Raw genomic sequence first — 25533 nt, 5'->3', positions numbered from 1 at the left:
AAAACTCTAGTACGGCCGCATTTGGAGTATTGCATACAGTTCTGGTCGCCTCATTATAGGAAGGACGTGGAAGCTTTGGAACGGGTGCAGAGGAGATTTACCAGGATGTTGCCTGGTATGGAGGGAAAATCTTATGAGGAAAGGCTGATGGACTTGAGGTTGTTTTCGTTAGAGAGAAGAAGGTTAAGAGGTGACTTAATAGAGGCCTACAAAATGATCAGAGGGTTAGATAGGGTGGACAGCGAGAGCCTTCTCCCGCGGATGGAGGTGGCTAGCACGAGGGGACATAGCCTTAAATTGAGGGGTAATAGATATAGGACAGAGGTCAGAGGTGGGTTTTTTACGCAAAGAGTGGTGAGGCCGTGGAATGCCCTACCTGCAACAGTAGTGAACTCACCAACATTGAGGGCATTTAAAAATTTATTGGATAAGCATATGGATTATAAGGGCATAGTGTAGGTTAGATGGCCTTTAGTTTTTTTTCCATGTCGGTGCAACATCGAGGGCCGAAGGGCCTGTACTGCGCTGTATCATTCTATGTTCTATGTTCTATTACAAATCTCTTTTTGTCCTACATGCCCTTGAAATTTGCCATCCAATTTTCTCTTCTTTCTCCCTCTTACTGCTTGGATTGCTATGTTACAACAGCTTGTTCTGTGTTCCTCAAATCAAGCCAAGTAGATTCAGCCCTCAAACATTTTATTTTTTTTATTTTTTTAAATTTTATTTTATTTTTTATAAATTTAGAGTACCCAATTCATTTTTCCAATGAAATGGCAATTTGGCGTGGCCAATCCACCTAGCCTGCACATCTTTGGGTTGTGGGGGCCAAACCCACGCAAACACGGGGAGAATGTGCAAACTCCACATGGACAGTGACCCAGAGTTGGGATCGAACCTGGGACCTCGGCGCCATGAGGCAGCAGGGTTAACCCACTGTGCCACCGTGCTGCTCTCAACCATCTTATTGAACCGTTCAAGGAGATGGGGAACCCTGAACCATGTGTGGCTAAACTTCTGTATAAAGTCGGCATTTGGATACCAACATAGAGGAGAGACCTGGCTGGGAACTTCCATGCCTTGTAAATAATAATAATTGTAATGAAACTTTATTCCTTTCTACAATTCTACAATTTGGGGCAGCACGGTAGCATGGTGGTTAGCATAAATGCTTCACAGCTCCAGGATCCCAGGTTCGATTCCCGGCTGGGTCACTGTCTGTGTGGAGTCTGCACGTCCTCCCCCTGTGTGCGTGGGTTTCCTCCGGGTGCTCCGGTTTCCTCCCACACAGGGCCGGCTCAAGGCACCGGCAACTCGGGCAGTCGCCCGGGGCGCCATGTGCTAGGGGGCGCCAGAGACTCGGTTTCCGCGCATGCGCAGTTGGGCCGGTGCCAACCAGCGCATGCGTGGTGGCCGCCCTGGGCCCCCCGGACCCCCCCCTCGGGCCCCCCCCGCCCCCCCCCCCCCGCCCCCCCCCCCCCCCCCCCCGCCCCCCCCACCTGGTCCCCCCCCCCCCCCCCCCCGGGTCCGCCCCCCCACCCCGCCCTCGGGTCCGCCCCCCCTTCGGGTCCGCCCCCCCTCGGCCCCCCCCCCCCTCGGCCCCGCCCCCCAAGGGCGCCGAAGTTAGCTTGCCGGGGGCGCCAGCAACCCTAGGGCCGGTGCTGCTCCCACAGTCCAAAGATGTGCGGGTTAGGTGGATTGGCCATGCTAAATTGCCCGTAGTGTCCTAATAAAAGTAAGGTTAAGGGGGGTGGGGTTGTTGGGTTATGGGTATAGGGTGGACACGTGGGTTTGAGTGGGGTGATCATGGCTCGGCACAACATTGAGGGCCGAAGGGCCTGTTCTGTGCTGTACTGTTCTATGTTCTATGTAATTCGGCGTGGGCTCTCTTTGTGGTTTACTAAACACCCCCACTCAGGAGTCGTGCTAGTTTTCAGGAATGGGGTCATAGTGGGAAAAGTTTGAGAAGCATTAGTGTAGGAGGCGGTCAAGTGCAGAGAGGTCAGAGTGAGACAGAAATAGAGAATTGAAATGGCAAGAGTCTGGAAGCTCGATGTCGCACTTGTGCACCGAATGGAAGTGTTCTAAATTGCATCTGTGCTGCTCTCTTATTACGGACAAAACTGCATCATGAGTATACCAAATTTTAACAAGTGCAAGTGAACCTGGAAGGCTGGTTCGTGCGCCTGAACAATGTAAATGGAGGAGGTAAAAGGGCAGGTTTTTCATGGAAGTGGAGGGGGGGGGGGGGGGGGGTTGCGGATGATTGAAGAGTGGACCAGGGTATCGGGGAGCAAATGGTTCCTTTGCTGAAAGAGGAGGGGAAGCTGTTTTTGGAGGCGCATCCCACTGAAGGTGATGGAAATTCCAGAAACTAATCCCTTGTATGTAGAGGCTGGTAGTGTCTTTCATAAGGACAACAGGAAGCCTGTTGTGGTTCTGGAACAGAGCACAAGGGATACGAAGTGTGGGAAATTGGACAGACACGGTTGAGGGCCGTGCCAACCATGGTGGTAGAGAAAAAAGGAAGACACATCAGAAGCACTGGTACGGAATTTGGCATTGTCAGCGCAGATACGATGGAGATGGGCAAATTGGGAGAATGGAATATAGTCCTTTTGGAACATGAAATGTGATCATGTTAATTATATGAGTCAGTGGATGTGGAATAGATATTGATCAACTGCCTTTGTGCAGCAGTGGAGACAGAGAAGTTGAGGCAGGGAAGTGTCAGCAAGGGCCTCATGAAACTAAGGGAGGAGTGATAATTGGAAGGAAAATTGGTTAGATTCTACAATTTGAGGCAAGAAAGAAAACAGCACAGATACAGTCATCAACATGCCCGAAAAAGAAGAATAGTTGCACAACAACAAAGAATTTTCCATGTATCCCACGAAAAGGCAGACATAGCCAGCACCCATATAAGTTTCCATAGCTACACCATTTGTTTGGAGGAAATTAATACCCCCTCTGCAACCTAAAGTTTGCTCCCTGCTCTGTGCATCACTCTGTAAAACACAGCTTTGATTCCTTAAGTGGAAGAAGAAAAATTATTAGCATTTAACAACATTTTTTCCACAATTGGTAAATTACAGCAAATTGTAATTCCTGATCCTAGATAAAGGTGAAGAATTGTTACTATTTCCAAAATTCTCAAACATGCGCTTTCTATAATGGTGATTATAACCAAAAGTATAAAACCTTACAGTTTCAACATTTACACTGATTTATCAGCTGAAATGAGTCATATTTTTATATGAATAGATCTGCTTTGACTAAGAACATTTTGACATCAGTAATCAATTCTAATTAGTTGTGTGATTTTTGATTCCAATTATATAAAGCATGCCTCATTTCATGATATAGATATATAATAAAACTCCAGTTTAAAAATATTGTGTCAATTGAATAAGTCAACAATCATTTTATTTTGGGGAAAAAGGTAAATTTGAAGTTTTAAGCTACAAACAGAGTTTATTAGTTAACTACTGTATGGATCCATCTCAGTAATTGACATCTATCATTTTTTTCCATTGGTGTTTTTGATTTTTTTTACCATTAATTCCTTTAAGTAAACAAAATTTTAAAACTGTCTTGGGTAATCACCTTATTTTCTTCCTATCTGCATGTCACCATAAGCAAAGTCCATGTCAAAATGTTTTAATCTGTGCTGCCATGCCCTTGCAATGTAACCTAGCGATGGGCCTGACTCCAAGTTGACTCGTTATTCCATTTAACATCTCTGGTTTGCTGCCCCTCCTGGTCAATTTGAATTTATCGTTCCCAAATGGGAAATGGTGAGCTGTGGAATTTGCAGTGTACAAAGATATTTGGAAATCCCACGCTTAAGTGACAATGGCTTGTGTACAAAAAAATCAGCAGAGGAAAGTCACAATTGTGTCGACACAAATGTTAAACAATGTCCCAACCATTCTGTTTCAAATGAAGGTGTATCAGAGTGTTTCATAAGATTTCCCTGGATTTTGACAAAGAGTCATCGGACTCGAAACGTTAGCTCTCTTCTCTCCCGACAGATGCTGCCAGACCTGCTGAGATTTACCAGCATTTTCTCTTTCATTTCAGATTCCAGCATCCGCAGTAATTTTCTTTTACCCAGTGAGTACTGTAATGGTCCAGGAAATTTCCATAACCGAATGAATCTTAAGGTGAACGAGAAACAATTGTAAGTACTTAGCAACGAAGAGCAATTTACAACAAAAACTAAATTACGGATGTTGACACTTTTGCTTTTGATTGTTTATTAATTGCTCCATTGACTATCCACAATGGACACTGAAGATTAGAGCATTATGTCATAAAGTACACCAGCCTTGCTGTTGCCAAGTTTCAGAATGACAACGTAACTAGAGCACTTTGAAAGGCAACTTTAGTGAGAGGGAAAAGGATGTGAGCCGGTGAAGCAGATTGAAAAGTAATACTGCAGAATCAAACATTTCTCCGGCTGTAACACAGAAAGACAGCCAACGGTCGTACAATTTAGACTTTATTTCTTTCAAGAGATACATTTGGAATCAAATTTAATTCTGACAATATGCTGTTACTCAAATGTTAAAAATAGTTAATTCTAATAATAACACTCTTTTTATTGTCACAAGTAGACTTACATTAACACTGCAATGAAGTTACTGTGAAAAGCCCCTGGTCGCCATATTCCCGTGCCTGTTCGGGTACACAGAACTTGAATTCAGAATTCTCAGCTTGTACGGAAATTGAACCTGCGCTGCTGGCCTTGTTCCGCATCACAAACCTGCTGTTTAGCCCACTGAGCTAAACCAACTCCTGCCAAATTCACAGAAATTGAATTCAAAATTCACTGCGGCTGTGACCTCAAACGTTGGTATCTTTTTCCTGATGGAAGAAGGTGGAAGAAAGTATGTCCGGGGTGCGTGGGGTCCTTAATTATGAGGAAGGAGCAGCTAGTGTTTGAAACAAACCTGTTGGACTTTAACTTGGTATTGTAAGACTTCTTACTGTCCTTAATTATAGATAGAGTCAATAGATGGGAGGCTGATTTGTGTGATGGATTGGGCTACATTCACAACCTTTTGTAGTTTCCTGCGGTCTTAGGCCGAGCAGGCTCCATACCAAGCTATGATACAACCAGAAAGAATGCTTTCTATGGTGCATCTGTAGAAGTTGGGGAGGGTCGTAGCTGACATGCCAAATTTCCTAGTCTTCTGAGAAAGTAGGTTAGTTGGTGGGCTTTCTTAACTAGAGTGTCGGCATGGGGGGGGACCAGGACAGGCTATTGGTGATCAGTACACCTAAAAACTTGAAGCTCTCGACTCTTTCTACTTTGTTCCCATTGATGTAGGGGCATGTTCTCCACTACGCTTTCTGAAGTTGATTACAATCGCCTTCGTTTTGTTGACATTGACGGAGAGATTATTGTCGCCGCACCAGATTCTCTATCTCATTCCTGTACTCTGTCTTGCCATTGTTTGAAATCCGACCCACTACGGTGGTGTCTTCAGCAAATTTGAAAATCGAGTTGAGGGGAATTTGGCCACACAGTCATAGGCAGTGGTGGACTGGCCAGAGTGTCAGCTTGCCCGATGGCAAGTGGGCCCCTGATGAAGTGGGCCCCCATATCAAATAAAAATGCAATAAAGAAACAAACACAGACAACTGTTTTAGTAATAAAAAGGAATAAGAAAAAAAAGAGAACAGGCCACAAATAAGCAGTGCATGAAAAGGAACGAAGCAGGGGAGGTAGTAGAAGGATGTGGAATAGGGGGGCCCGGGTCGGGTATAATTAAGGAAATTCCATGTTTTCAGCAAGAGTGTGTGAATTTAAAGATAAAGTTACAATTCGTGATTTGAGATGGTCGGCAACTTCAAAGGATATCAAGCAGTAGTCTTGGTTCAGCCGGTACATCGGTCCGGGGCCTGGAGAGCCAAGAAGGGGCCCGTGAATCACTGAAGGGCCCTTAAAAATTATAATTAATTAGATAAATAAATCTCCAACTTCTTTCCTGAGATTTGTATTCTAACTTAATAAAATATAATTGTTTTTAAAAAGAGCAATACAAAATAAAAATGCAATAAAGAAACAAACAAATAATCACTCAGTGTATGAAGGAACGAAGCAGTGTTAAACGGATGTGAAAAGGAGTGGAGGGGGTGGGGGGGGGGGGGGGGGGGTGGGGGGGGGGGGCTGGTTCACCCGGGTTGGACATAGTTGGAAATCCACGTTTTCAGCAAGAGTGTGCGAATTTAAAGATAAAGTTACAGTTCGTGATTTAAGATGGTCGGCAACTTGAAAGGATATCAAGCAGTACATAGGGTCGTGAGGTCACCGAAAAGGAGAAGCGGTACCTTTTACCGTGAATCATGAGGTCAAAGATATTGAAGTGATAGACCATGATCGGTAAACTCAAAGGGTTGCAACTTGTAACACTACACTGGTATGAAACTGGACATTTAACTTTGGTCGTGGGACCATTCTTAATGTCTTACTATAGTCGGACCAAACTTCTAAGTTTCAACAGTTGTCTCAGTTGCTTGCTGGTGTGAACATTGGACAGTGGATTGTCTCCTCTTCTCACAGAAATGAATCGGCCTACACTCTAGATAATGAGGTTCTGAATCATGGCAATTTTTTAGCTACAGTGCAGTTTATGGCAAAATATGACCCCATTATGGCAGCTCACGTTTCTGCAGTGCAAAACAAGTCTAAACAAAGAATCAAACGATTAGAGCAACAAGGAAAGACTCAAAGTAAAGGCCGTGGTGGACTTGTTACATACCTGAGTAAAACAACTATAAACATGTTAATCAAAATTATGAAGAATATGATACAAGAAAGAATTAGTCATGAAGTTTCTCAAGCAAAATATTATTCTATTCAGGTTGATTCAACACAAGATAATTCATCCATCGATCAGTTTAGCATTATTATTCGGTATGTGCTTAAAGGTATTATCTGTGAGCGACTACTTTCAGTTGTGCCAAGTAATGATGGTACAGGACAGGGACTTTTTGATCTATTGATTGAAACATTACAGCATCTTAAAATTGACCCCCAAAAATGTTTAACTGATAGCACAGATGGCGCTGCAGGCTACCATGGCCAGTATAATGGTTTACAAAGTAAAATTGCTGATGTGGCTGATCAACATGTTCATATATGGTGCTATGCCCAAGTCTTGAATTTGGTGATAACTGAAACAACAACATGTTGTGTGCCTGCAGTTTCTTTTTTCAATTTGCTCCAGAATATAGCAACTTTTGTGAAAGCATCATACAAGAGAATGGCTGTATGGATAGAAGTTGTTGGAAAACATCTAGGACAAGAAAAAAATGAAACGATTAAAGCTAATTGGTGAGACCAGATGGTCAGGAAAATCCAATGCAGCAACAAATATATTTGGACATTTTGATGATGCCGCTGCCAGTACTTTCGTAAATCTATTGACATGCTTATCAATGATACAAGATTCAGAAAAGTTTGATGCAAAAGCAAAACATGAAGCAAATGTTTTACTTCAAAGTCTTCTAAAGTTTGAAACCATATTGACAGCATTTACTTACTTGTATATATTTGAAACTACAACCCCGTTATCAAGTTAACTACAGACAAGTGGTTTAGATATGTTTACTGCATGGAGTTTGGTAGATTCAGCTACAACAAAGTTGAAGGAACAGACAAGAACATTTGATAACGTTCACAGCAAGGCTTTGGAATTTGTAAATAAATGTAATGACAGGATTTCACAGATGAATATGGATGAAAATCAAACATTGGAAATTGATGTGTTGGAAACAGCATTGCCAGTTAAGAGGCAGAGGAAGAAGAAAAGAATGGCAGATGAGCTTATTGTTGATGAAAGAAATTCCTCAGATTCTCTAGCTGATTTTCAAGTAAATGTGTTTAACCTAATAATGGATCGCATTGTCCAGTTACTAGAATCACGCTTTGTACAACACAAACAGCTGTATAAAGATTTGTCCTGCTTGGACCCAGCAAAGTTTAAAACTATTGCAGAGAAGGGCCTTGAAGATGAAGCATTGGAAGGTATTATTAAGCTGTTTCCACAAATCAGCAAAGATCAAGTAATATTGGAATTGTTTTCTTTTGCTTCAAACTGGTGAGAATATGGATTCCAGTTGCAACAATTGTAAATTTGCAGCACTTGCCCATCGTGTGTACTAAAAATTCTGGCATCCAACAGACTTCATGACAAGGCATATGATAACCTTTATGAACTTTATAAAGTCATCTGCACACTATCAGTTACTCAAGTCCAATGTGAGAGGACATTTTCAAAGCTAAAGATCATAAAGACAAGGTTAAGTAATTCGCTATCTGAGGAGAATTTGGAATCATACATGTTGCTATCCATTGAAAAGGAATTGTTAGATGAATTGGATGCAGAAGCAATTATTGGCAGATTCGCACAATCATCTAGCGAACACAAACAATTGCTCTTAATATAGTGGACTGCATGCAATGCTCTATTGTGCTTTTGAACTATCTGTTAATGTGTAAATTGTGCAATAAACTATTTAAAAATATCAACCAATTACTTAAAATTAAAAAAATAAATAAAAAATTCAATTATAACATTCTGTATTTACATTTGGTATCTACTGCCAATAATATGTACAGTACATGTACACTGTAATTACTAAGAAATACACATTTTTTCCATAAAAATTTTAATTGTACCCTTTTTTCCATATGTATTTTTTGAAAATTTTATTTATTCATTATGAAAATTAAATGATAGCATTGTAATTGTGAGTGGGGCCCCCTTTGTCTCCTGGCAACCAATATTTTTAGACCCAGTCCGCCACTGGTCATAGGTGTATAAGGAGTATAGTTAGGTGATTGAGGACACAACCTTGTGGGGCACCGGTGATCGCGGAGGAGGTGTTGTTGCCTATCTTTACTGATTGTAGCCTGTGGTTTAGAAAGTTCAGGATCCAGTCACAGAGGGAGGAGCCGAGGCCAAGGCTTCGGAGTTTGGAGATGAGTTTTGTCGGAATGATGGTATTGAAGGCTGAGCTGTAGTTGATAAATAGAAGTCTGACATAGGTGACTTAGTAATCTAGGTGTTCCACAGTAGAGTGCAGGGCCATAGATATGGCGTCTGCTGTGGACGTGGTAGGCGAACTGTAGTGGATCAAGGCAATCCAGGAGGCTGGAGTTGATTTGTGCCATGACCAACTTTTCAAAGCACTTTGCGATGATGGATGTCAGAGCCGCTGGACGATTAGAGCATGCTGCTTGACATTTTTTGGTACAGGAATGATGATTGTCTTCTTGAAGCAGATAGGGACTTCAGATTGTTGTAAAGAGAGGTTGAAGATGTCTGCATAGACTAGACTTGACTAGAACTGTGACAGAAACCCCACTTACCCAAAACAAAGGTTTCCATCTCACTTTCGTAAAGCTCTGGTGGGAGAATATTACTAACCATATGGAAATTCCCAGCCTATGTATTTTTGTAAATGATATAAAAGATGCTTTTAATGTGTCATCTTAGAATCAACACGCCCCGAAGCTGAAAACAATACCTGTTCATCCTTCATCGTGTCTACATCTCATGATGTAAAACTCTCGTGTTATGAGAAAGGCAACAGTGGATTTCCCTCCAGCCGCGTGTTTCTCGACAGCGCGCGGTTCGCTGGCAGCGGGATTCTCTACCCGCGCCGCTTGTCAATGGGATTTCCCATTGAAGCTACCCCACGCTGCCGGGAAACCAAACTCCGCTGGCAGGAACAGAGAATCCCAATAGCCAGAGAATTTCAGCGAGGCTCTCTACCTGTTCATTCATATTACTTGTTTGGAAAAATGGAAACATACGAATTAGTAGCAGGTTCGGCCACTCGGCCCCTCGAGCCTGTTTTCAATGAGATCATCGCGGCTCTGGTTGTAACCTCAAACTCACATTCCTGCCTACCCCTGATAGCCTTTCATCCCATTATTTATCAAAAATCTATCCTGCTCTGCCTTAAAAAAGACTCAGCGACAATCTGAACACCCTTTGGTAACTTTCACGAACAGATTTTAAGCCATGCAGACTCGAAAAACCTGTGACTTAGTTTGCTTACAGTGATTTGCAGTTTATTTCTGGAGTAACAAAGGAATATGCAGCAATAGGTAATATGAAACAGCTTTGATGTCAGAACTGATTCCTGGGTTATATCTTCCTCCCCGTATTTGCATATTGTTTTCACTTCCTCAAGCTATGCATATTCTACGTAAAGTTGAAATTGTGCTATCATTGCATCAATCTAGCTAGATTCAAATTAAGATTCAAGAGGTGAAGCCAAATGTCTAACGCACACCACCTGCCGTAGTAGAACTAGACAATTCCAATATATTCATTGTTTGTGATGCAGTAGAATAAAACAATACTTTATTACAAATGTTGATCTGTCTGTAATTAGAATGATAATGCCCCTCTATTCAAGAAAGGAGAGAGACAGAAAATGAGAAATTATCGGCCAGTATGCTTGTCATGGGGAGGTATTAGAATTAATTACTAAGGCGATTATAGCTGGGCACATAGAAAATTCAATGTAATCAGAAAGAATCAGCATGGTTTTGTGAAAGGGAAATCCTGTTTAATCAATTTATTGGAGTACATTGTTGGAGTAACGTGCGCTGTGGATAGAGGGGAGCCTGTAGACGTACTGTACTTAGATTTCCAGAAAGCATTTGATAAGATGCCACATCAAAGGTTTCTGCAGAAAATAAAAATTCATGGTGTAGGGGGTAACATATTAGCATTGACAGGATTGTCTCGCTGGCAGAAAACAGAGTATACATAAATGGGTCTCTGTCAATTGACAGGATGTGACGAGTTGAGTCCCACAGAGATTTGTGCTGGGGCCTCAGGTTTTTACAATTTATATCAATAACTTAGATGAAGGGAGCGAAGGCATGGTAGCTAAATTTTCAGATGACATAAAGATAGGTGGGAAAGTATAGCACAAAGAAGGTTTTGGATGGATATAGATGAGTTGAGTGAGTGGGCAGTTGGAGTATAATGTGGGAAAATATGAAGTTGTTCACTTTGGCAGGAAGAATAAAAAAGTGGAGAATTACTTAAATGGACAATGGCTGCAGAATTCCGAGGTGCAGTGCATGAGTGACAAAAAGGCAGGTTCAGCAAGTAATTTAGAAGGTCCCTGGAATGCTTTCCTTTATTACAGGAGGAATTGAAGATAAAAGTAAGGAGGTTATGCTTCATGTGTACAGGACATTGGTGAGATCACACCTTGAGTACTGTGCAGTTTTGGTCTCCTTATTTAAGGAAGGATGTGAATGCGTTGGCAGCGAATCAAAGGAGCTTTACTCGATTGATGCCTGGAATTAGCAGGTCGCCTTATGAGGAAAGGTTGGACAGACCAGGCTTGATTCCACTGGAGTTTAGATGAGTGAGGTATACATTGAAGTATATAAGACCATAAGCTAGAGAAACAGAATTAAGCCATTGGACCCTTCAAGTCTGCTCCACCATGCGATCATGGCTGATATGGTCTTGACAAATGTGTGCATGGAAAGGATGTTTCCTCTTGTGGGTGAGTCTCAAAATCACTGGGACACAGTTTTAAAATTAGGGGTTTCACTTAAAGATAAGTTTTTTTTTCTCCTAGAGGGGTGTGCGCCTTTGGAACTCTTTCCCTCAGAAGATGGTGGAGGCAGGGCCATTGAATATTTTTCAGGTGGAGATAGATAGATTCTTGTTAGGCAAAGGAATCAAAGGTTGTTGGGGTAGATGGGAATGTGAAATTTGAATCATATCAGCCATCTTCTTATTGAACGGCAGAGCAGGCTGAAGACAACAAGTGGCCTACTTCTGCTCCTATTGTGTATGTATGTATGTTCATATGGTTTTATATCGGCTTTGAACAGTTCTTCGGGTAGTTGCCAAAAATGTCCCAATAGATTGGGATTGTGCTATTGTGTTTTTACGGTAGAACCTCCAAGATAGCAATCACAGTGCCACACTCACAAGAGCAGAAATAGGAGGATAGGTAACGTTAATGTGTGGCTAGCGTAGGATGATGGAGGAGGATGGCTTTCCGATTCATGAGGCACTGGGGCCAGCCTGGGACCTGTATAAACTGGATGGGTTATGCCTCAACATGAATGGGACCAATATCCTTGCTGGGGTGTTTGCGAGCACTGATGGAGAGCTTTAAGCTAGTACGACAGGGGAATGTATACCTGAACACAGTTAGAGGAGATGGAAACTGGGTTACAAATAAAATGCAAAAAAGCTGAAAGCAAAGGAGGAAGACCTGGGAATAAAAGACACAAAAACAGTGGCTCTATTGTCTCTAGAGATGGGCTTAGTGTAAGGAGAAGGGGTAGAAAAACAAAATGAAGAGTTCTGTATCTTAATGCATGCAGCATAAGAAACAAAATAAATAAACTGGAGCAGCGCGGTAGCATGGTGGTTAGCATAAATGCTTCACAGCTCCAGGGTCCCAGGTTCGATTCCCGGCTGGGTCACTGTCTGTGCGGAGTCTGCACGTCCTCCCCGTGTATGCGTGGGTTTCCTCCGGGTGCTCCGGTTTCCTCCCACAGTGCAAAGATGTGCGGGTTAGGTGGATTGGCCATGCTAAATTGCCCGTAGTGTCCTAAAAAGTAAGGTTAAGGGGGGGTGTTCTTGGGTTACGGGTATAGGGTGGATAGGTGGGTTTGAGTAGGGTGACCATGGCTCGGCACAACATTGAGGGCCGAAGGGCCTGTTCTGTGCTGTACTGTTCTATGTTCTAAACTGATGGCACAATTAGGGTAAGTGGGTATGATCTGATTGCCATTACTGAAACATGGTTGCAGGGATATCAAAGTTAGGAAATCAATATTCAGGGTTATTTGACTTTTAAGAAAGACAGGTGGGAAGGAAATGGTGGTGGGGTACCTCTGCTAATAAGAGAAGAAATAAGTACAGTTCTGAGGGACAATTAGGCTCAGAGGATGTGGAGTCACTTTAGGTGGAAGTGACTAATACCAAAGGAAGAAAGAGAGTGGTAGAAGTAATTTATTAACCCTCAGATTAATTTTCACACCTGGAATCATTTTCAGAACTTTTATTTGCACACTCTCTAATGTTCCTTATCCTTCCTATAGTGCGATGCCCAGAATTGAACACAATACTCCAATTGAGACAACCCAGTCTTTTATAAAAGGTTCATCATAACTCAGCAGGGGGTTACTCTCAGAAGAGGAGATTTGATAGTGGTGTTTAAAATGATGAGGGATCTGGATGTAGCAGAAGGGTCAAGAACCAGAGGGCACTGATTTAAGGTGATTGGCAAAGGAACAAATGGAAAAGTGAGGGAAAAGCATTTTAATGTAGTGAGGGGTTAGGATCTGGAATGCACGACTCAAGAGTGTGGTGGAGGCAGATTCATAGGTGGTTGGTAATTGGATAAGGATCTGAAGAGAGAACAAAATTGGAGAGCTGCAAGGTAAAGGGAGGGGTGTGGAGTGGAACTCGTTGAGTTACTCTTGCAAAGAGCCAGCACGGATGTGACAGGCAGAATGGCTTCGTATTTTCTGTAACTATTCGGCCTTTTGGCTAAGATCAAGCGTAGGATGTAGTCTGAGGTCAGGTGCAATGCCTGTTTTTGTCAGCTTGGATCTAGTATGCCTGTTTTGTAGGGACCAAATTTCAATTTGAAATGGTTTTTGGAACAAGCAAGGAGATGAATTAATGGCTTGCCCTGTCCACCCTATGCATTGGCTTTGTAACTCTCAGAAAGGAATACATTAAAAATATTCTATGACTGCAATTCTATTGTTCATCCCATTAAGCACCAACACTGATAATAGGAAGGAACAATAGTAATAACACAATCTGTGCTTAACAGTGCAGGATAAGAGCTGGGATAACAGGGCAAAATAACAACAGCGGCCAATAATAATTATAATATTGATTACAAACTTGCAAAACATAACCCATGTGCCTTGTTTCAGATTTTGGAATCATTTGATGATTACATTATTATATTAATTGGTAATTCACTTGGAGTCAAAATTAGTATTTGCCTTCAAGATCTTCTCAAGGGGTTGTCTAAGATGATTAACTGTGACCAAATTAAGACAGTGCTAAACGTGCATTGTCCTGAAAAAAGATTAACATTGCATTAAGGTTAAAAATTCACGAGTTTCAAAGCTCCTGGTGCACTCTGACCTTTTCAGATTGAGACAAAGGACAAACGCTAAAGTAGTTTGCATCACTTGCCAGTCCAGACTTGTTTCTACTAGAACTAGCCAAATTAAGCTGACGGATATGCAATCTCCTGCAGACTGTCACCCTGAATTATTTATCCTATGATGGGCTGAAGGTGATAATGATAGAGGGAAAAAGCTGTCAGTTCTCATTTCTACAAAGCTGCTCACCCTGAAGATATAAACTGCCCTGAAGGGCAGATCTCAGAGAAGCTATTTCTGGAGTATAACACTGGTGCCATCCCAGGATAAGAGTGCATGAGTAGTGTTCAAATGTATCAAAGGGAATCATATTTGCTTTTAACCCTACCAAGTACAGTGTTGTAATAATGTGCTGGTGGTTAATGTAAATTAATTTATAATTAACCCTAACTTGCATCCCCAAATAACAGACTTCCAGCATTTCTCTGCTCCATATTTCCCTGAGCATCTGCTTTAATGTTGATGTGGAATGTTGAAATTTTTTTTTTTATTAGTGCTGGCCATGGATAGACATTGTAGTTAATTCCCAGAAGTTAACACTTCCCTTTTTGAGAGGAAGCTCTATTTACCGTCTGTTGGGTGGCACTTTGTCCATTATTTTTGATGTGCTTTTGCTGATGAACATTACTTAAGTTGTTAAAAGGAGGGCAAAAGAGAATGCTGAAGCTTACACAGCAATCTTCAGCCAGAAGTGCCGAGTCGGTGATCCATCTTGGCTTCCCCATAATCCAAATCCCAGTCTTCAGCCACATGATATCAAAATGGCTGAAGGCACTGGATGCTGCAAAGGCAATGGGCCCTGACAATATCCCGACAACGGTACTGAAGACTTGTGCACCAGAACTTGCCATGCCCCTCACCAAGTTGTTCCAGCACAGTTACAACACTGGCATCTATCCAGCAATGTGGAAAGCTGTCCAGGCATGTTCTGCACACAAGAAACAGGACAAATCCAACCTGGCCAATTATCATCTTGATGTGCCGTCAATTACCACGAGACGAGAATGGTGAAACAATCGAGGCTTTATTGCACAAGATGGTGTGCCTCCTGTAGCTGGAACCATAATGGGAGCAGCGCAGGAGAGCACACACTTTTATATGCCGCCTTCTGGGAGGAGCCAGCAGACAGGGATTTACCATGGTACCTGTAATACATGGGCAGTACCGTACTACATGCAATGTGTTACTAGTGGTGTTTGCCACACACCTCATCAGTATACACTTGATCATCAGTAAAGTGATGGAAGGGGGTCATCAACAGTGCTATTAAGTAACTCTTGTTTAGCAATAACCTGCTCACTGCCGCTAAGTTTGAGAGCTTCCAAGGTCACTCAGCTTCTTACCTCATTATAACCTTGGTTCAAATATGGACAAAAGTGCTGAATTCAAGAGATTTGATAAGAGTGGCTGCCCTTGATAGCAAGGCAACATTTGACCGAGTTTGGAATCAAGGAGCCCAAGCAAAGTTGGAGTCAGTGGGAATCATGAGGAAACCACTCTGCTGGATGGACTCATACCTGGCATAAAAGAAGATGGTTGTGGTGGTTGGAGATGAATCAACTCAGTTCCAGGATATCAGTGCAGGAGTTCCTCAGGGCAGTGTCCTAGGTCCAACCATCTTCAGCTGCTTCATCAATGACATTCTTTCTATCATCATAAGGCCATAAATAAGGATGTTTGCTGATGTTTAGCACTATTTACAACTCCTCAGATACTGAAGCAATTCATGTCCAAATGCAACAAAACCTGGACAATATCCACTTGGCTGACAAGTAGTAAGTAACATTCGTGCCATGTAAGTACCAGGCCATAACCATCTCTAACAAGAGAGAATCTAACCATCACCCCTTGACATTACCATTGTTGAATCCCCATTATCAACTTCTTGGGGGTTAGCATTGACCAGAAACTGAATTGAACTAGTTATATAAATACTGTAGCTACCAGGCCATGTCAAAGGCTAGGAATCCTGAAGCAAACATTCCACCTCCTGACTCCCCAAAGCCTGTCCACCATCTACAAGGACACAAGTAAGAAGTGTGATGGAATACTCTCCACTTTCCTGGATCAGTATAACTCCAACAACATGCAAGAAGCCCAACACCATCCAGGAAAATGTAACCATGTTTGATTGCAGTCCTTCCGCAAGCATTCATACCCTCCACCACTGACAAACAGTGGCAGCAGGAACTCACCAAGGCTCCTTAGACTGCACCTTCCAAACCCTTGACTGTTACCATCTAGAAGGACAAGAGGAGCAGATACCTGGGAACTCCACCACCTGGAAGTTCCCTTCCCAGTCCTCTCCCAGTCACTCACCATCCTGACTTGTAAATATATTGCTGTTCCTTCACTGTTGCTGGGTCAAAATCCTGAAACTCTCTCCCAAGCAGTACAGTGGGTGTACCTGCACCTCAGGGACTGCAGTGGTTCATGAAAAGCAGCTCACCGCCAACTTTTCAAGGGCAACCAGGGATGGACAATGAATGCTGTCTTCGATGCCCACATCCCATAAGTGAATAAAAATAAATGCCATACATTCCCCAGCCCCATTCATGCCAACCCATGCCACCTCATGCCCTCTAACCACTCCATGATCCACCATACCCTCCGTCCCAAACTATGCCCTTCTTCACAGACTCAAGACCTCTCATACCATCCATACCAACCTGTGCTCCTGTACCCACATCATAGCTCCTCGTGTCCTCAATGCCAACCTATCTACCCCAATGGCTCCTTGCACCCTTCATGCCAACTTATATCCCTATACATAACCCCAAAGCCCTTTATAGCCCCTATGCTAACTTGGTGCAAACTAATGCCCAAACATACCCATCCATCACCTTTTGTTCTTACACCTACCATACCTGAATGCACCTGAATTCACCATCGGAGTGTTATGATGACCAAGAAGGACATGGGGGAGTCATCGATAGATTTCTCTGTGGGCTTCATGGAACACGAATTCCCCTCTTGAGTGGGTGGAGGCACATCCAATAAGAGATGTATGGCAGCAGTTCAAACCACAGGTCCCTGGGCTGGGAAGCAAGTGTTGTACGCGTCTGTAGCCGAAATTTATGTTGCCACAATGAAATCAGTCATTGTTAGTTGACTGGCCTCGGCAAAGTCATTACATTGGTGATGAGGAGTAAAAGCAAGGTTTTACAAACAGTCTTCAGAGTTGAATACTAGCAGCCTCGCCGGTAAGAACCAAAATGCCTCTCTTCGGTAAGCTGGAACCTTATGATGTTAATGGAGAAGATTGGGTCCAATATGCGGAGCACATGTGTTACTTCTTCTGGGCTAATAACCTTGTGGGAGATGAGAAGCAGAAAGTGATGATGCTGACAGCATGCGTGCCACCAGCATTCAGCATAATAAAATCCTGACCTATCCTGACTCAAACATTTTGACGACTTTGTAGACCTAGCACGGAATCACTATGACCTGATGCCCTCTATCATCGTCCAGAGGATTAATACGGCCTTAATATAACAGGAAAACCCCGGGGACCCGTGACTTAATTTTTAACCAGCTTGTGGAAATTGGCACATCATTATGAATTTGGCCCAGCCCTAACTGAGATGCGAGCCAGACTGGTGTGCGGAATAAATAATGCCACAACCAAGTTACTGGCAGAGCCCAATCTAGAGCTCAAAAAGCTATTGAGAAAGTCCTTTCCCTGGAGAATGCAAAAACACAGCTCAGGAGCTGAAAGGGGCACCTGACTGTAATCTCCTCCAGGTAGGTATTTGCGTAAAAGTGTCCATTTCTCAGTTGAAGGTACCTGTGTGAATCATCATCACCAACTCAAAAGCTCAGCTCGTAAAAGCTGCGCTTGTATCCCCTGGCAGTCAAGGACATTTTATGACAATCCTAAGGATGCCGAGGAACCCGCTCCAGCAGATTGCAGATGTCAGATGAGGGTGTGAGCAATGTAAAATCCCACAACCAAGGTGAGGCTGTCGGAGTCAGTAAACATGTGCTACTCAGGGAAGAAGCCAAGGCCAGCACAAGCTCGTACCATGTAGATATGCCCAGTCCCAGATGAAGAGACAATGCAATTAAATCATACCATCACGACCAAGGTTGCCCCAATAATGATGAAGCTTCTAGTAAATGGGCATCCATTGGAGATGGAGGTGGACAAGGGGGCTGCTCTCTCTGTCATTGGACAGCAGACATCAGATCGCCTCCAATCTGATATCCAATCCTTGAGTTTGGAAGATACAAGAGCAAGATTAGCCACTTAAATGGGTGAATCTTTGCAGTTTAGGGTACTACAATGGCCCCGGTGACCTACAGGCAGCAGTCAGCCTGGCTTCCACTCGTTGTGAGAGGGCAGGTACCAAGGAAGAAGGCAGGAGAATGGGAATGAGAAAAATATGAGCCATGATTGAATGGCGGAGCAGACCTGATGGACCGAGTGGCCTAATTCTGTTCCTATGTCTTATATGTCTTATGGTCTAAGTCTTATGAGGAGAGATTGGCTCCAGTGGATCAGGTTGAACTGGCTAGAGATTTTCAGACTGGCATTAGAGGACTGCACAAACTTATCAGTAAATACCATGAAGCCTTGGGAAGGGAGCCTTGGGAAAATAAGAGGAGCCAGAGCCAAAATTTATGTCAACCCTGACGCTATGCCTAAATGTTTCAGAATTAGATCGGTTCCATATTCCTTGTTGGCGAAGGTAGACACCGAGCTTGGGCTCCTGGAACGTTTAGGTATAGTAAGACTAGTACAATATGCAGAGTGGGTGGTGCCTGTCAACCCTGTCCTTAAACTGGACAAATCGGTCCGTGTTTGTGGGGATTATAAACTTACGGTTCCTCGGGTTTTTGGATAGGTACTCGAGGCCATGAATAGGAGTCCGAAATGCCAAAGTAGCAGGTGGCCAGAGTTTCACGTTAGATATGAACCACGCCTATTTTCAACTCGAATTGGATGGGTCTTCTCGCAAATACACACTATCAACACGCATTAAGGCCTGAATAAGTATACTCATTGTCCTTTGGGGTCTCGTCAGCATGCGCCATATTGCAATGGATCATGGAGAACAAATCACGAGGGTTCCCCAAATTGGCGGCGTACTTGGATGACATTCAGAACACGAGCACCTTGATAAGGTCTTGCAACCATTTTCGAAAGCAGGGTTACATCTCAACCGGGAAAAATTATTTTTTCAAGCGAGTGAAGTGACCTATTTGGGCCAGCTGGTGGACAACAAAAGGCTACACCCGGTGGAGGACAAGGTCAGGGCCATTAAGGAAGTGCTTACTCCAAGAAACACCAAAAGAATTGAAATGCTTCCTGGGATTAGTCAACTATTATGGGACGTTTATCCCGAATTTGGCCTCCTTGTTGTCTCTGCTACACATAATATTGCGAAAGTACCAGCAATGGTCTTGGGAGGTGTCACAGATGCTTCAAAAAATTAACATGGCAGCTGCTGTTGTCCAATTTATTGACACATATTGACCCTAAAAAGGAACTCATCCTGATGTGCGATGCTTCTCCTTCAAAGGTTTGGCATGGTACTCGTTCACCGCTGGAAAAACTGAATAGAAAGACCCCTCGTCGTTACATCCAGGACTCTCTTGGACACTGAACAGAGGTGCTCTCAAATTGAGAAAGAGGGCTTGGCGGTCGTGTTCGGTGCAAAGAAATTTCACCAGTGTGTCTATGGTTGGCATTTCATGATAGTGACAGACCAGGAGCCCTTATTGGGACTTTTTAAGGAGTATAAGGTAATCACCCCCCCTCCCCCGCCCATTACCTCTGCCCGGATACAGCACTGTGTCCAGAATATGAATATTTCTTAGAGCACCGCCTGAAACCCGAGTAGCTGATGCCTCCCGATACCCATAAGCCTGCTCCCTTGCCTGCATGAGAAGAGATCACGACGAACCTGATTTTTTTTTAGAGAAATTACTAGTGCCTGCAAACAGACCAAGACCTGGACAGAAAAGGGCCCAACACTGTAAAAATTGAAGCACATTATCCTGAATGGTGGAGTCCGAGGACAATCCTCGGGTGACTTGAAACCAGAGTTGAGAACGGTTTCATTTTTGGGAGGTCTTGGGTAGTTAACCCCTCCCTGGACAGCGCCCAATCCTACTGGAGCTACATAATGGCCACGCTGGGGTATCTAAAATAAAGATGCTTTTCTGGTGGCCTGGTCTCACCTCAGACATTATGGACTTGGTAAAGCAGTGCTATTCATGCAAGGAACACCAGAAACACCCTCCTTCAGCCTGCCCACACACATGGGAGTGGCCAGGCAGGCCATGGGTGCGAGAGCATGTAGACTTTGCTGGACCTTTTCTGGGTGCTATGTTCCTGATCCTGGTGGACTCACACTCCAAAAGGTTGGAGGTACACCGCATTGGCTCCATGACCTCCCAAATCCAGGTTTCCACTGGTGGCATGGCCTTCGCCAATGGGGAGTTCCAGGCTTTCATGAAATCAAATGGCATCAGACACATTAGGCAGCACCACAACACCCGTTGTCCAATGGACTGGCAGAATGGGTGGTACATACCCTCATGAGAAAGCAACTGGCAGCATCCAGGGAGACCAAGTTGGCAAGGTTTTTATTCAATTCTAGGACCACTCCTCATGCTACTTCAGGAATCACCCCGGTGGAATTGTTAATGGGATGGCAGCTTCACACGAGATTAAGCCTCCTATTCCAAAACCTGGCAGGAAGGATGGAGTCCCAACAAGACAATCATGAAATAAATTATTATTTTGTGAGAGCCAAAAGCATTTTCAAGGACTGGCAAGCTAGTCTATTTGTGGAACATCGGAGATGGCTCCAGTTGGGTCGCCGGAGACACATTGGAGAAAATGGGACCCGTATCCTACAAACTGAACGGCCAGAATAAGGTCATGAGAAAACACCTGAACCACCTTTGAAGTGGGGGGCCCAATCCCCTGTGCAAGCCTCAGCACTGGCCACAGAGGTTGTTGTCGCTAGTGCTGGGCTACCGCCAACCTGCATCCATCTTCCCTGATAACGAGGACTCCAGTTCTGAGATGGAAGCAGTGGAATCAGGTATTCTGACTGTAGCCGACAAGTGCTAAATTCCTCATAAGAATAAACATTGAAATTCATTGTCCCACTTCAATAAACTGTGAAATGAATGGTACCATATTGTGACAATGGAAGATATGAAATCAGTCATGCAGCACCATTCCAGTAATATTACCTTTCAGGCTTACATAGGAAACATAGAAACATAGAACATACAGTGCAGAAGGAGGCCATTCAGCCCATTGAGTCTGCCCTGACCCACTTAAGCCCTCACCTCCACCCTATCCCCGTAACCCAATAACCCCTCTTAACCTTTTTGGTCACTAAGGGCAATTTATCATGGCCAATCCACCCACGTCTTTGGATGTGTGAGGAAACTGGAGCACCCGGAGGAATCCCATGCAGGCACGGGGAGAACGTGCAGAGTCTGGACAGACAGTGACCCAGCGGGGAATCGAACCTGGGACCCTGACACTGTGAAGCCACAGTGCTATCCACTGTTCTACCCTTCTGTCAAGAAACAGAGCACAACAGCAAGCAATGATTAAATAAACATGCCAGACATTTTTGTTTCAAAGATTTAAAGGGCAGGAGTTTTAGCATCTTGGCACTTTAATCAGTTCTCTTTTGCCAGCTCATTTTTATACCCTTGAGAGTTCCAATGAGCTTCGTAGTTAATGCATTTATGTAATTGTTGTCCTTCATGCCTACTTTGGACAGTTGTAAGAGATACCTCTCCAAATGGGCACCTGACCGTCTCTAAATGACACTTGACCTTCCACAAATGTGTCCTGCATTGACGTGGACACTGCTGATCAACTTGGAAGCAGCCTGCTTTCTTCAGCAAGGCTGTGGCAGTCCTCAACTACCTTTGCCATTGGTGTCAGATAGACAGCTCCAAGAGTCACAAGCTACCTTTAATTTGGTGCCAAGCTCATGTTCTGGCCAAATAGTCCATTTGATTTTAGCATCGCCAGAGCAACACAGCTCCAAAGCAGGGTCATGACCTAGAATTTATCCAGGTGTTGGGTTCCTGAAAATCCAGCCCTCAAATCTAAATTTTAGTGATGTGATTAATGCACAACAAATATGTATCTTGATGTATCACAGGTGCTGACTGGTTGGAGAATCACACACACTGTAAACAAGGTGTTGAACAGCCCTCCACACTAGGTAAAACAGGAAGCTGGCATCTGGTGGGCCAGGAGAGAGGGACTGGTCCACGTTTACACTGCTGATAAAGAAGCTTCATCTACTGAGAGCACAAACTTGGAAACCCCTCCCTCCAGCATACAGCAACATTATGGTATCCAAATATTACATTCATTGGCTCCTTAATGCACAGAATGAGTTGTAACAAATCCAATATTGCACAAACAGAGAATACTGAACAATCTCAGCAGGTATAATAACATATGTGGATAGAAAAGGGAGCTAGTATTTTGAGTGTGAATGACTCTTTGTGTTTCCTTTTCAGCCATGTAACCTCCCCGAAAATGGTCATTTTTGTGTGGACTTTGGTGAAAAACAGCTTTCACACTCTTGTCTGTTTTCCACTGCCCAGCAATTTATGGCAGTGGAGGTGGATTAAGGCTCTTAATTAGCACTTAATTGAGTAGTTAAGGGCCTCAATGGGCCTAAGGGTAGGTAGGCTAGTGAGCACCTTATCGACTCCCCTGAACGGCATGGTAGCACAGTGGTTAGCTCTGTTGCTTCACAGCACCAGGGACCCGGGTTCGATTACTGCTTGGGTCACTGTCTATGCGGAGTCTGAATGTTCTCCACTTGTCTGCGTGGGTTTCCTCTGGCTGCTCTGGTTTTCTCCCACAAGTCCCAAAAGACGTGCTTGTTAGGTAATTTAGACATTCTGAATTCTCCCTCAGTGCACCGAACAGGCGGCGGAGTGTGGCGACTCATGGCTTTTCACAGTAACTTCATTGCAGTGTCAATGGAAGCCTACTTGTGACACCAATAAAGATTGTTTTTTTTAATATAAATTTAGAGTACCCAATTCATTTTTTCAAATTAAGGGGAAATTTAGTCCTACCCTGCACATCTTTTGGGTTGTGGGGCAAAACCCACAAGGACAGTGACCCAGAGCTGGGGGAGAACCTGGGGCCTCGGTGCCGTGAGGGAGCATTGCTAACCATTGCGCCACCGTGCTGCCCTAATAAATATTATTATAACTTGAAAAACACCTGTAAAATCCAGTCCACTTCATTTACTCGTCTCAAATCTCCCCCTGTACTAGATGAACATTGAACAGTTATTGAATTGAGTTGAATAAATATAGCACTGAATCTGGCGCGTTGGTAGTTAATTTAAATTGGAAATTATAAGCAAACATGATCCTGTCCTCACTTTTCTACAGGGACTGCTGCCTATCAGTCATTAATGTGCGATTTCTACCTTCTCCCACTGAATGCCTGATAGACCTTGATACCAAATGTTAGGGCACCATCAATGGGCTGGCTGGCAGAAATTAGTTCAGACTCATCAGAGACCAAACTCATACCTCCTCGGCTTGTATTGCTTTGGAGTCAGCCAGACCCTTCTATCAAAAGATACCCTGTAAATAAATGTGTTAGCCAAGAGGGGTTTGAATGGCTACAACATGCCAACAAGAAGGAATGAATTGACAAGACTAAAGTTCAGTAGCACATCCTAAGTTCCATATATTAAAATGCACCAACAATATAGTTAACACTATTGTAGCTGGGAACCTGATCTACCTAAGTGCTAGGGACAATTATTAATGTTCTACCACAAATGGAAATTCGTGGTCTGATTACTTGACAACCTCAATAAGAAGTCAGGATCTCCCAAGCAAATACTTTGTACAGCATCCGCAGTAATGTGCTTTTATACTTTGTGCAGGTGTCAGCTGTGTTCATTGGGTAGTACTCTCATGCCTGAGTCAGCAAGTGATGGGTTTAATTTCCACTCAAGGACTCGATCACTGCAGGCATAGCACTGCAGGAGTGCTGCATTGTCAGCAGTATCGTCTTTCAGATGAGATGTAAATCCAAAGCCCCCTCTGCCCTCAAGTGAAAATAAAAGATCGCAAGACACAGTTTTGAAGACGAGCAGCGCAGTTTTGACCGGTCATTAATGCATTGCTCTTTGTGATCTTGCTGTTGTAAGGGGCCTTCCTGTTCATTCCCTTATTTCCTATACTTTTACTTTGTTCCCATCATTTTGATCCATGGATGTTTAATGGACATATACCTTTAAGTCGAGCAGAGGAAGTGAGGAACTCAAAAGTTTCAAAATAGTGTACTGTGCTATTGGATATTTAGCTTTAGAACTGCCAAAGGCAGACTTTCTGGCACCTAAGAGATCGGAGGGATTCAGTTTGATTGGTTGGCTGGTGGGCAATGAATTGGCCAAAGGCTGTTTTCTGCTCAGTGATAGGCAGTGATTGGGCCCTACCCATGTGAGTTGGTTTTCAGAGAACCCAGGAAGGGACAGTTGGGCCCTGGACGCTGAGTGAAGAAGCTGTGAATCGTTGTCACTCTCTCTATTTCTCCAGAAATGCTGCCTACCTGCTGTTTTCTGAACCTGCAGAGAGGTTTTGCGAAATGGATGAATCTACATTGAAAACCATTACAGACTGAAAGCAAAAGCCTCCAACTAAAGGTCCAGACTGAAGAACGGTGTACTGGAAGATACCCATCTGAAAAGAGATTCTTTCCTTTTTACTTTTCTGATTATTTTTCTGTACACCCCTGTTTCCCCTCGCTGTCTTATGTGTGTGTAGAAGGTGGGAGGAGCTAAAGAAGGGGGTTAGGAACTAGAAAATAGTTAACCACTTGTATTTACTCCCTGGGCGGGATTCTCCTATCGGGCGGCTAAGTGTCGACACCGCCGTAAAGACGGGAGTGTTTTACTCCGGCGTCAGCGCCCATTCCGGGACCCCATTCTCCGGCCCACAGGAGGCTAGCACGGCGCTGGAGCGGCCCATGCCAACTAGCGCATACGGAGTGGCCTTCTTCCCCACCCCGGCCCCGACGCCAAATGGCGCAAGGCTACAGGGGCCGGAGTGGAGGAAAGGAGGCCCCCAACCAGAGAGGCCGGCCCGCTGATCGGTAGGCCCCGATCGCGAGTCAGGCCGCTACGGAGGCCCCCCCCTGAGGACGGTCCCCCCTCCCACCCCACAGGCCGCCCCCGGACCGTTCAATGCCGAGGTCCCACCGCCTCACAGGGATATTAGAACGGCGCTGGTGGGACTCGGATTTGTTGTGACGGCCGCTCATCTGGGCCGGAACATCTGCACTCTGGCCCGGGCCGGAGAGT

General features: G+C 44.0%; 1 long non-coding RNA gene across 1 annotated transcript in view; it reads left to right on the top strand.

Moving 5' to 3' along the window:
- Positions 1-25164, top strand: part of LOC119953537 — a 79621-nt gene extending 54457 nt beyond the window's left edge. Inside the window, exons 2-3 of the long non-coding RNA XR_005458040.1 lie at positions 4084-4183; positions 24770-25164. This is a non-coding gene — a long non-coding RNA (uncharacterized LOC119953537). The remainder of the gene's footprint in view (positions 1-4083; positions 4184-24769) is intronic.
- Positions 25165-25533: the final 369 nt, after the last annotated feature.

This window comes from Scyliorhinus canicula, chromosome 18 (assembly GCF_902713615.1).
Source record: "Scyliorhinus canicula chromosome 18, sScyCan1.1, whole genome shotgun sequence".
NCBI classification, from domain to species: domain Eukaryota; kingdom Metazoa; phylum Chordata; class Chondrichthyes; order Carcharhiniformes; family Scyliorhinidae; genus Scyliorhinus; species Scyliorhinus canicula.
This window is presented reverse-complemented; position numbering and strand designations above follow the sequence as displayed.